The sequence below is a fragment of the Trachurus japonicus genome, chromosome 1 (assembly GCF_045865225.1).
Source record: "Trachurus japonicus isolate A0001 chromosome 1, Traja_1.0".
NCBI classification, from domain to species: Eukaryota; Metazoa; Chordata; class Actinopteri; order Carangiformes; family Carangidae; genus Trachurus; species Trachurus japonicus.
The window spans coordinates 32,513,912-32,527,426 of record NC_140907.1 but is presented as its reverse complement, the minus strand read 5'-3'; positions in this window follow the sequence as shown (position 1 = coordinate 32,527,426).

The window sequence follows — 13,515 nt, the reverse complement described above, 5'->3', positions numbered from 1 at the left end:
ATAAAATTTGTTTGGTTTTCGTAGCCTTAGAATTCTTCTTTTATTTATATAGCAAGGGTTTCACCTTAGAGAGTGTCGCCATCTTGCGGCGCCATGTTTGTACGGCAGCCTGAATGGAAAATTCAGCCAGTCAGAGACTGCGTTTAGCGAGTTTCGCGTTCATAAATAAACCAACGACAGGAGAAAGAAGAAGGATTAGGAAACAGTAGACATATTGTAAATGGTTTAGATCTTCACCTCATCGCTCCTGAAATAACACATTTTTTTTGTCCTCGGAGGCCACCGTCACTTTGCGGGAGGGGTGAGTGCGAGCAAGTGAGTGAGCGCTGCAATCTAGAATCTGAGCGATATTTTACACACTGGACCTTTAATGATTGTTACATATTGTTGGTGTGATTAAGAGACTATGACAAAAGACAACAGGATGTGAGTGTATATGAGTAGGCTATGCAAAGTGCCCACAGCTCAGTGCTGCCACATTTCAACATCTTATGAGTCACTCGATCTGCTGCTGTATAGTCGAGTCAAGTAATTATAAATCCTGGAGCCTGTCAAATGAGAAGGTGGGTAGTTGTCAATTTAATATCTACTTATCAGTAAAAGATGGAGAAAATAAGCTCTTGTTCACTGAGTAAAAACAATGATTATGTGCAGATGGAGAAAACTGTTGAGATCTCAGATCTGTCATAAAAAAGCAGCGTATAGGAACAGACCCTGTTAGTGTTGTATTAGTGTATTAGAGACTTTAATCTATTACAATATGGTGTTTAGATTCTTAAAGATCCCACATTGTACATTTTTTATTTGAAGCGTCGATCCATAAGATTATATATTTGTAGTTTTAAGAATCAAGAAACCTTCTCAATGTTACTCTCGCTTCTCCAATGACAGGTTAGTGATTACAGCCGACAGCTGGACTTTGGTGTGCTAAAAGTTTTTTTGTGACATCATAAAGTTATAGAAGTCATGACAGGTCGACCCAAGGCACAGTTTCTGAATACAGACATGTATGTCTCTGTGGACTGAGGCTTTGATGTTTGTACAGTATTATAAAGCACTGAGAGCTGCTTTATAACCAGAGAAGATGTGGAAATATTATTTAAATACATGTACAAGTTTGTAGAAGAGCTGATCCTGTCTACAAATCACCCTGCACTCATGTTAACACTCTTTTTCTTTACCTCTCCCAGTGTGGTGCACCTACGACCCATCACAGTACTAAACTAAAACACCAACTGTCATCTCTAAGCCTCATCAGTTGATAAATTCACAATCCCTGCCGGTTCCAAGATCTTATGCAAAGTCTTGTGAGATATAAATCTCTAAAGTGACTACAGCTCTTAAATAAACACAAGGGAATTAAAAAAAAAAAGAAAAGTGCAGCAGAAGTGCAAACTGGTTGATTTAACTGCTCGTGGTAGTTCCACATCTGGCCAGTAGGTGGCAGTAGTTCACCACTTTTCTTCCTGGTGTGAACACTGGGCTCAGTGTTGTGTAGTACAGGTGTGGCTGTCAGAGCTGCACCTTCGCAGCCTGGATGTATCAGCTCTTTTATCCAGATACCCCTCCACTCCTACTTTCAAAGGGTTTAAAGATCCACATGGTGACATCATCGCCATTCACCAACTCTGATCAATACCAAGTTGTCTGACTACAAAGAAAATGATATCATATAGAAATATGTAACTTCCCTCCTCCTCACACCTGAACAATCACTTCCTCTGTTTTGGTTGCTCGTGGAGACAGATTATCGTCTCTCAGCTGTGGATTCCCCTGGTGACAGCAGACGGCTACTGCCCCGTTACAGAGCTCATCTGTCAACAACACCGCAGCAGCAGCAGCAGTAGGCTATAGACACTTGGTTGTCTCCTCTCCTCTCCCTCATCCAGGTCCATAAATCTCCTTTTTCTTCTCTCTGTCACATCTGTGAGTGTGATGCTGTAACAACTGTACAACACCTGATTGAGGTTGGATGGAGTTTGTCCTCTCACTCTGGATGTGTGTAACAGCATCAGTCAGGTGTTTTTTTTTGCAGACTAATGAATTTATTGTGTGGTTTTCTTTCTCACTCTCTTAAAGGAGAATTCCGGCCATTTTTGACCCCTAAATCGTTGTCCCGATGGTCACCCAGTGTTGGGGGGGGGGGAAAAACGCGACTAAAATTGATGCAGGCAAACCGAAGTTACACCATGGCTAGACGGCGCTAGGGATAGCCACAACGCTAACCCATGGGGGCAATTTTTTCAACCACAACAAACACTCAAAAAACAATCAAATATCTATGGTACATGTCTTGAATCCTTACAAGACACCACTGAACTCATATAGTGTACAGTATAAACAGTAAACTTTGTGTTTTTGCATGTCGAGCAGTGCAGTGGTAATGTCCATAATATCTCCGACCGTTTAAAGAAATCATCACAACAAGGAAAAAGTGTTTGTTTCTGTGGTGGGGAGAGCAGGCGCTCTGCGATCGCTTAGTAATGTCTTTCCAAGATGTTTCAGAGCTCGGCTATCTGAGGTGAGTGGCTACATGCAAAAACACAAAGTTTATACTGTTTATACTGTACGCTATATGAGTTCAGTGGTGTCTCATAAGGATTCGAGCCATGTACTGTACCATAGATATTTGATTGTTTAAAAACAATTTAGGGGTCAAAAATGGCTGGAATTCTCCTTTAATTTTCTCATATTCTCATCACCTGTAAGTTCAGTAAGTGTAATTATATTGACGCTGCAGTCTGTTCACGCCTCATGGCCTCAGGCAACAAAATGAGTCACAATCAAATCACAGGAAACTCAGTTCTGACAGTCTGATGTAGCTACAACTGTGTCCCCTGGTTTATCTGTAGCAGCAATTTGCAGCTAAAAATGCACACTGCTCCTTCTTTTTCTTCTTTTTCGTCTTCTTTTTCTTCTCTGTAATGATTCATATGCACACAGCTGGTGGTATTTTGAAGCTGGCTGCGTATGACAGGGGCTAAATGGCAGAAAGTCCAGGTCATTAGTGTGTGTCTTGCTGGGTGCTTTTGACGTATCATGGCCCAGCCTTTGAGCCTGGACTCTCTAGTACATACACATCCATAAATTAAACTACACAAGTTGAACCAACAAAGTTTCAAATCATCAATCATCTGCACTGTGGATTTTCATTCTGAATAAATTCTTTAGTTCTGACCTCAAGTCTCCAGAGCCGGTGGTGGAAAACTGGGTGTTTATACAGTATTGGTGAGAAAATCCAACTGAGTGGAGCACAAAGTGGGAGTAAATCAGGAGTGAGCACCATCAGACAGAGACTCGGAGACTGGATCATCTGACATGAAGAGCAAAGACAAGAACATCAAACAGGCTTTGAAAACCTGTGGTTAACCTGACCCATGGTCTTCATTAAAACACACTGACTGACTGAATATATAAAGAGAACGTAACTCAACACACTGTAGTCGAGGGAAACGCAGAAAATTAAATAACAGCCTTTATGCACAAGTGCCATGTCCCTCAGCACATTGCTGCTGAATCACTGCAACTGGGAAGATGCAATGCTCCAATTTTTGTTGTCAGCTTATTCTAACATCTTTCAAAGACAGTATATTTTGGTACACTATAAAATATTCCTGCTGTATAATGTAATCTGTAATAATAAAAAACAAGAAAATAGAAGAATAATGTTCTACAGTCACTTGTTGTACAAAATCACCAGTGGTTATGTAAGAATAACTGATGTTTTCATGACATTATTGAAATGCAGCAGCTGTAATCACCGTTATATTCCTCACTGACTGACTGACTGACTGGTTTTTACTGGAGGCGAGCTTCAAGTCGACGTTGCGGTTCGTTCAACCTGCTGTTGACAGATCACATGCTATTGCGCTGCTGCAGCAATTCAAAACCCATCAGGCTGGAACCATGACGACTGGTAGTGACAGCATCCACCATGAGCTCAGAGAGGAAGCTAACAGGTCTGAAACCAGCTGACATAGGAGAGCTGAATAGCTTTAACCTGCAATATATGACCAATGCAATGGACTGTTATACTTCCTATCTGAGCTCAGAGAGTCAGAGAGAAGCAAACAGGTCTGAAACCAGCTGACACGAGGCAGAACCGTGTTAATGATATTACTGTATAGAGCTAAATAGCTTTAACCTGCAATATATGACCAATGCAATGTGTTATTATCACTGTAAGCTACACTTCCTATCTGCAGCTTATAAAAAGACTGGTAATAGTAATTATAATCTGACAAAAAGTCATGGTCATCTGCTGGAAATGAGAAGTCTACTATGAGTTATTTCGGTGGTAAACTGAAGACATACAGATTTTTTAAAAGAATTAAAAAAAATATGACATATTTTAAGGGGAAAAATCTGCAAATTGTAAAAGCAAAAGTTTAACATACACAGTAAAAGTAACTAAAGTGGGGGCATGAGGCTCAACAAACGGACAGTTATCAAGAAAATGATGTAATTTGGGTGAATTTAAAGCAGTTTAGAAGGTTTTATCTGAAGTTATCAAGTGTGAATATAAAAGAGGAGAGCTGATAGCTACATGAAAAAAAGGGTAAAAGGAAAAGAGAGGGGGGATGAGATGAGATGAGATGGACAGGTGTGCTACTCAAAGAGAGCGAGATAGACAGAAAGGAAGGAAGAGAAGACAGGAAAAAAGGAGGTGAAGTAGTTGGGGGGAAAAGAAACAGATACAAGATGACAGGCTGAGAAAAAGAGGAGACTGTGAGACAAAGACAGAGGAGGAAAGACAGGAAAAGGAGAGAGCGACAGAGAATAGGAAACAGACCCAGAGAGGAGAGAGAGGGGGAGAAAGCGGAAGAGAGCATATTACTTGTGGCAGACTCTGTCATGGAGTTAATGGGGTTTTGCCACTTCCTATCATCCCGCTGCCTTTTGAACCGTGGCCTTTGCATACAGAAAGATGATTAACTCTCAGCTCTGCCTCCTCCAGGGGCCTCGGCTCCTCTGCTCCTCTTCCTCTTCTACTACGTCTGCAGGACGACTTGTCAGCGAGAGCGTAGCGGCGCCCGCCTCCCTCCTGCTCCTCCGTGTTGGGATCCAACCTGAGCATCTGAACTCACAATTTGACAGAACAGGAAACATTCCCACTAATTGGGATGTTGTAGATTTATTTTCTTTATGGAGCTAAAACACGGACCTGAGGCCTGAACACAGCTCGCAACCCCCAACGTCCGCTATTTATCTCATTACTGACTTTTATTTCTGGAGTTGAGTTTATTTGCTAAAGTGTCAGACAGAGGAAAATGTGGAGATATTATTATTGCACCTTTTGACCCATTGTGCTGCTGCTTTTTATTCCACATAAGCTGCTTTTGAAAGGATTTGACGGACGTTGTGGAGTAGAAATAAGATTTTGTTTGGTCCAGTCATTTGAGAGAAGGATGAAATGAAGCGATGAAGAATTGATTTTTTTTCTTTTTCTTTTTTTACCATAATACTAAAGTTATATATTTATTTGAAGCAGTACTTCACTTGTAATATGTCAGTGGAGTAAATGCTTGTTCTCTGATGCTTGACAGAAGATGTCATTCAAGTTTTTAGTTTTTCGTTGTTCCTCTCCAGCTCTGTTTCTTTTTTAACTGAGGCGTAGCCGCAGTTTTTTTGTTTTTTTTTACTACTTCATGGTTCATCATTTTCATATAATACTTTTGGATTAAAGCCACTATGTGTAGGGTTTTAAAATTACTTACATTGGTGCCATCTAGTGGTGGAATAAGGAATGACACCAACTAAGTGAAATGCCATTGTTTTTGTTTGTTTGTAACACAAAACAAAGCCATGATAAATTGGTTTCACTCTTCTATGCAGCTGTTTTAGCATGTTTTTATCCATTACTTTCATTGCCTCGCTTGTTTTCACCAAACAGCACTAGAAATCCACTGCACACTACTGTATCCCCTCAGCAATAAAAAGCATTTTAGCATTAAGCAGCTAAAAGCTGCAGAGCTTTACAGACATTCACCAGGTTGTACCCAAATAACAAAGCAAATCAATGCTAATGCTGCTCCTCTGTATGTTAATAAGTTTTCTATATACGCCGATGTTTGCTTTGTTTCTGCTGCTCTCAAGTGACCAAACAAATCAGCTGCTGCAGCTTTAACATGTTGCCTCTGGTCTGCTCTAATTAGAATAGATTTTTGTTGAAAGCAGCTACTTATGTCCGAGATTAAGATGGATTTGTTGTTGCAAAAAAATTTCCTAACAGGGAAACACGTCAGTAAAAGCTCACATATCTGTTTTAAAACAAGGGGGGGAGTAAACGCCTCGCTCAGGGGGTGAAGGCCGCACGCAGCTCCAGGGGAAGAGCAGGGTCATGACCGGCTCAGAGCTCCATGATGTCTGATATTAAAAGCATCTAATGTTGCACTGCAGCTGCAGGTCAAGGGCTGAACCCAAAAAGCTGTTTATGCTGAGCGGAGCAGTGCAGGGATAGAGGATAGACCGGCAGCGATGCCTGCTGGGTAATCAGGTGGATAAACCCTCAGTCAGGAGGCGAGGAGAGATGAATGAGGCAGAGAGAGAGAGGGTTGGGGGGGTAGGACCAGACGGAGGTCGCTGACACACATCCCCTCCCTTCACCTCTCCTCTCCTCCCATTCCAGCAGATTCACTCGGTGCACAGCAGAGCCTGAATACAACTCACAAAAAAACACTGATTCAAGATCTGTGTGTGTGTGCGAGCGCTCATGTGTGATTGAACACCTGATATTTATGAGTCTAAGCGAGGAGAACGGGAGGAAAAAACAACCCCTCTGTTTCCTTCTTCTTCTTCTTATCTGAGCTCAAAATTGATTAAAACAACAACTTCCACGCTTTACACAATTAAACAGCTTGCCTCCAGTCAGACAAGAGCAGAATTAGACACAACAAATAGGCAAGACAGCAGCAAGCCTTTTTCTTCATCCTGTTTTTTTGTTTTCTTCAGGAGGAACTTTTCCACTTCAGTGATTTTCCCTGATAAAGACAAACTTACACATTCTGTATAATGAACCATTGTAGCTACAGTAACATAGCATGAACTCCTCCTAGGTGGTAGCGTGTGTGGCCTGATTGCACAACAACAACAACAAAAAACTCAGTAACCCTTTAATTACATGAAAATGTCAAGAACTAGCCAAAAAATAACAACTAATTGCGTCGTAATGTCAATTTCATAGTATTGTCGAAAAATATAGCCAAGAAATAATGATTGATTGCATAGAAATAGCCCAGAAACAACAGTTAATTACAAGGATTTCTGACCTTTCCCCAAAATTTCAAAGCATGAAAAGCATGTGTAATCTTTTGCCTTTTAGAAAAACATAACATTACTATGAAATTGACCATTATTTCTAGGCTATTTCTGGACATTACTACGCAATTAATTGTTATTTCTCGGCTATTTCTTGACTTTGTCACGTATTCAACGGCCTGTAAATTAAAGGGTTACCAAAACTGCTTTAAAGCTGCACTATATAATGACAATATTGCTGATTATACAGTGTAGAGTGAAGTGTTGCACTGGTACCCAGTCATAAGCTGTGTTCCAGGGGCTGAATCCTTCGGAGGCTGTGGTAGACGTTTGAAGCGCGAACAGGAAGTCCCATCCGAAAGGCTCTGAGAAACGAGACCATCTTCTTCCTGAGTAGCAACGGATCCAGCAGTTGGTCCGACCAACGTATCCTGAGGCAGAGACCCCTGAGGATTATGGGCTACATTAAAATTTTAGCTCAGCTCAATAGCTAATAGTACACCCTGTTAAAAAGTTAGGTGTTAAAGGTTGCTATAGACGACAGGAGCCATGTTTGGATAGGTAAGAGCAAAATTGGTGCTGGAAACGTGAAGAGAGACTCCTCCTTAGACCAGACCATCTACTTTTGGTTTGGTGTGGCTTGACGACAACAACTTCTTCACTGAACTTGGGCACAACTGTTGTTATGCTGTTTATTATGGTTAACATTGCAGTTAATAGGCACTAAATATTCTTTTAAGCTCTGAATACTGCTCAGTCATTGGTGGATCTGCATGTTGTGTTTACTGCAGAGGAGTAGATGTTTGCAGGGCAAATAACAGCGATGTATGAGATAAACAAACTGGGACTATTCTGGCTAATCCATAGAGACACATATACAAAACAATTTTAACTGGAAAACATCTCTGTTGGAGAATCAAATTTAGCATTAACCTATTTTACAGTTCTATTACATCACATTTGAGACTGTAGTTACTTTGTGAGAATAGCCAATAGCAATTTATTCATCTTACAGGTACAGTACAGTGAAGTTTAGTGAACATTGGGAACTTTTTTCTTTCCTAACAGACTCCCACTCCTGGGTGCTACCTCAAATTATTACAGCTACAGTACAAAAAAATACACTGTTGCCCATAAACATGGAATAATTTTGTTGTCAGACACATTCCTCTTCTTATTCCTGTTTGGCAGGGATTGATCAATGAAGTTTTAAGAAAATATACACTTTATCCATCTAGAATAAATCACATTGTCACAATTATTTCATGAGAAGAGGTAAAACAATATTTTATTCCAACTTTATGGGCAACAGTGTAAATAAACAATAATAAATAATGAATAACTCACTGTTCCCTCCTAACATTATGGCTGAATCCTTCGTAAATACTAAAGAACATGTTGATTGACAGTAACCCAAGGTCACCTCTGGTTAAATAAGATGTGTTGATATACTTGATAAAGTGTGCATCACAGGTGATTGGTAGAGTCAATGGTTTAACCCTCCTGTTGTCCTCCTGGGTCAAGGAAGAAAGGAAGGAAGGAATACTGAAGGGAAGGAAGGACAAAGGGAAAGATGGGAGGAAAAAAGGAAGGGAAAAAGGAAGGAAAGATAGAAGGAGGGAAGGAACATATTGGGTCAATTGAGTCAAAAAGTAAGGACGAAGTGAAGGAAGGAAGGAGGGAGGGAGGGAGGGAGGGAGGGGAAAAGGATTGTGGAAAGAAGGAAAGAAAGATGGAGGGAGATAACAGATTCGTTCAAGGAAGGAAGAAGAAGGAAGGAAGAAGGAAGGGAAAAGGGAAGGAAAGAAAGATGGAGGTATATAGGGAACAGACAGGTCAATTGGATCAAAATAGGAAGAAGAAGTAAGGACGAAGGGAAGGAAGGAAGGATGGAGGAAGGAAGGAAACAGATTGGGTCAATTTGACCCAGAAGGACACCAGGAGGATTAACCTCTGTTTTCTCCATTGGTTCCGGTACAGAGTATAACCTGAGAGTTGAAAAAGAGAATGAAGATGCAACGATCCCAAACTCTCCATCCATCACTTGACAAATGAAGTGAATGCAGTCGGTGCAAATTCATACTCAATTCCTCCCACAGCAGCAGAGACAGATAACGGCGTCCCCCTGAGACGCCGCGCAATCATTTACATCCTTGAAGCAAGAACTCGACATCTTCCTGCTTTCCATATACAGTACAGTAGGCTTTTACTGGTATGTATATCCATCCCCCTCCTTTTGTTTGCATGTCCTTTGCAAACACAATTGTCTGTTTATCATTGATCATTTCACATTGATGGAGTACATGCAGAAGGGCAGAACACGCGGATTACATGTTTAAGCTGCTGCTGGTTGAAATAATACATGGCTTCTATTTATGGAGACGTCGACAAACAGGCTCACGGTCATGTATACCTGCGCTGACGATGTGATGGTGGGAACAGATCACGGGGGGGCTATTTATCCATCTTTACTTTGCATGAGTATCTAGGCCACATGAAGAATTTCCCTGGCTGGTAATGATTAATGAAGCAAATGAATGGCACATGTACCATGGCTACATGATGTGAGCTCCTGCAGGGCACGGGCGAATGTCAAGGGTAAATCATGTCAACCATGGAGGTGAAGGAGCTGAATAGATTAAGTCCACAGCGACGTCTGAGTAACTGTCCCCCGTCTGTCTCATGCGGAGGAGTCGACCGTATGTCGGTGTCGGCTCCACACCGCGTGAAGGCTCTGTCCAGTGTCAGCACCTGGGAGGCCAGACGTGTCAGCTCCCATGGCAGGACACAAGTAACGGCCATGAACTGTCCTGTAATTACAACGTGAAACCATCAGACATGCTCTGTGAGGAAGAGGTGGGAGAGTATAGGGGAAAATAAAATAATAAAAATAGGAAATAAAAAGGTGTATTTTTATCATTTGAACTGCAAGACTGTCAGGATGACACTGCTAAATCTGGTCCAGACTGTTGCTGTCGGTGGTTTGCCATGAAATTATGTGCAGTCATTCAATTGGATGAATCTTTTAACCACAGATGGATGGATGTTGGATGACTCTGATGAAACCCTGACTCTATCTAAAGTGAAACTGGTAATTTACTTTACTCTAGAAAAATATACAGAGGGGCAAAAAAAAAGTTAGAGATGCCCATTCACATCATGTTTGCAGATTAATATCTGGCAAACCTGCTGACATCTCCATCGGCTTCAGTTTTATTTTTTGGTATTGCTATGACATTTTTACCATGCTAATATCAGAGAGACACTGCATGACTACAGACAATGAGTAGCTACTATATCTGTTATTTGTTATAAAAATGTCCTCAAAACCCAGCCTGCCCTCATGAAAAGGCAAAACCACATGAACTTCAACATGTGATTTTTCACCTGTGAACATTTTTGCACATGGGATTCATGTTATTTGCACATGGGAAACATGTGGTTTTGGCCCAGATTTATGTGAATCACATGTGAATTCCCATGTGAACCCATTTTTCACATATGGTAACATGTTTTACTCATGTGCTCTAGATGGTAACACATGTGTTACCATGTAGAGCACATGTGTAAAACATGTTACCACAGATTGGGCCAAAACCACCTGTTTCCCATGTGCAAAATATTTCACATTTGCAAAATTTTTCACATGTGCAAAATTTTTCACATGTGCGAGCCTGAATGAAATCACACAAACTTAGAAATTCAAAATGAATGTTTCTTTGAAATCTTTCCATTTGTTTTTAGTGTTGATTTATTGCAGTTTTTTAAAAGTTTTTTTTTACTGTGTGATGAAAAACACGAAAGATGAAATAACAAGTACAGGCTGAAACGTTTTAGATGTTCAGTGTTAGCTGCTGCTTTTCAGTATTTTTTGAAACTACTGTACTGTGTTTGCTGTGTTTTGAATAAAGAGTGTAGAAAAAAATAGAAACTATCTCAGTAAATAGCCGTGAAGAGAGGCAGGAATTTAATATGATGTGCTCAATGTGTTTTTCAGGCTATTAAATAAAAAGTCACTTCAACCTGACAGCCATGGGGTCAAGAGAGTTGTGTGTCTGTGCCTGTGTGTGTGTCAATGGAGAAAAGAATACATGTGTGTTATAGCAACATGCAATTTCAGGTGCGAATGCTAATGTTTTTATTCTTAACAGCATCTATTATATTATATATTATTATATATTATTATTATAAACTCACACAGTACAGTACATACTGTACTGTATGAGGTTATAATGATTTCCAGTTTTATATTTTACGTTATTTAAAAGGTGGCAGGGGAGATAAACACAGTGACCTGTGGCCTCTGGCTCTGGGGTTTATTACTCGAGGGTCAAGCTGAACTCCCTACCGACCGTCTGGGTGGGAAAAGAACGATTTTAATGGGCAAATCCAGCGCTTAAATATTGTGGTTGCATAAATTTAGTCAACACACAAGAGACATATTTTTTAAAAAGAACTGTTAAATAGATGCAGCAGAGACGGAAATATCCTGACTCTTACTCCCCCGTATAGAAAGAAGGCAAATATCCAAGTTAATCCACCTCATGTTTTGTATGTAGTTCATTTTCTGTGCATCTTTACTCTTATTTAAGTCACATTAAGACATTCAGACTATATATATTTATAAACGTATAGCTTCTATTGTGCCTTGAGTAAATGTATGTGATTTTGGTTGAATGTGTTGCGTTTACAACATGCCTTATTTTCTGCATTTGTAAGACAAATTGCATGCAAATGGTGGACAATAAAGTATTATATAATTCTATTTTTGTTTCATGATGTTAGAAACTGATCATTGACATTGATCTCTCTCTCAATCTACTGCATTAATCACTGTATGCAAAGTGTTCAATAGCAGATGGAGCAGATGGTGATTTGGTTCAACTCAAAACAAGAATCCTGCAAATTCATAATTGCTGGGGAACCGCTCTAATCAGGATGAGAAACATTTGAGCATCATTATAAAAATCGGAGGATTTGATTATGTATGTATTACAGATGGTGAAATTATATTTTATAATGTCTTCATTTAATGCATTTTTAACTGTAATCTCTGACCTGCAAGGATCCAGTGTGACCGACCTTCATCTACTGTCTTGTCTACTGTCGAGGGGCTGTTTTCTTAGTAATAACTCAGCTTCATGATTCTTTCTCTCCTTATAACAATTTACAAACAATTTCTAGCTCATTGGTGGAACCACTGTGGCCAATCATCTATCTCACAGTGAATTCTCCTCCTGTATATTTCAAATCATTGTGTTCGGTTTCATAGATAATGAAACAACTGAGAGCCTCCAGAGCAGCTTTGGATTCAGTCAATGTCAATTACAGTATTGCTTCCTCTGCATGAAAAGTCTGGATGTGACCCACTAAATGATACACTGGATAAAAAAAAAAAATTAAAAAAAAAAGATGGGTCCAATTTCATTGCTATTCATTTTTCTAATATCGCTCTCTCCCTCTTTCTTGTCATCCCCACGCTGTGTTCATCTCAGTGTTAATTAAATGCACCTTCAACAGGTGTTTGTGTGTGAGCTTGTGTTTGTATCCTGCAGGGGAGACTTTTTTATTTTTCAATAAAATGAGGTTATTTTACTCAGTCATCCTTCATTTAAAGGGCAAAGGGTTTTATTTATTCATTGTGAAGGTTTGAAGCTGGTTTAGATGGTCAGGGTCTATGGGAAAATGTTTTTAGGAGGGTCCTCACAAGTGTATAAAGGTACAAACACATGCAGACTAGGCTGGTGAGACATAAACAAAAAGTGTGTCTGACTCTGTATGTGTGTGTATGTGTATACACCAGTTGCAGGCTTGCGCTTGGGTGGTTCGCTGATACATCAAATGAGTGACGCATCTTTTATCTGTTGAATTTCTCTGCAGGTGCAACTGTGTGTGTGTTCTGTATGTTTGCAACAGTTTGACATTTGGGCGTGGGAAAGGAAGATCAAACTGTGCTCTGCTTGGGTAGCATCTGTTTCCTCCATCTACTGGCAGAACGTCTCTGTGTGTGTGTGTGTGTGTGTGTGTCTGTGTGTGTGTGTGTACTGCAACATGTGCGTTCGCTCTCTGTGGTGTGAGACACAGACGCGCACGAAGCAGCGTGAACGATGTCATTCATTATTTACCTGGCAACAGTGGAGAACACAAGTTATTAAAAAACACAATCTACAGGGTTTTAATTACTCATTTGTTTACAAGAATATTTCATTTAGAACAGGAGACTATTAGTTACAGTCATATTTACAGACCTTTAAAATG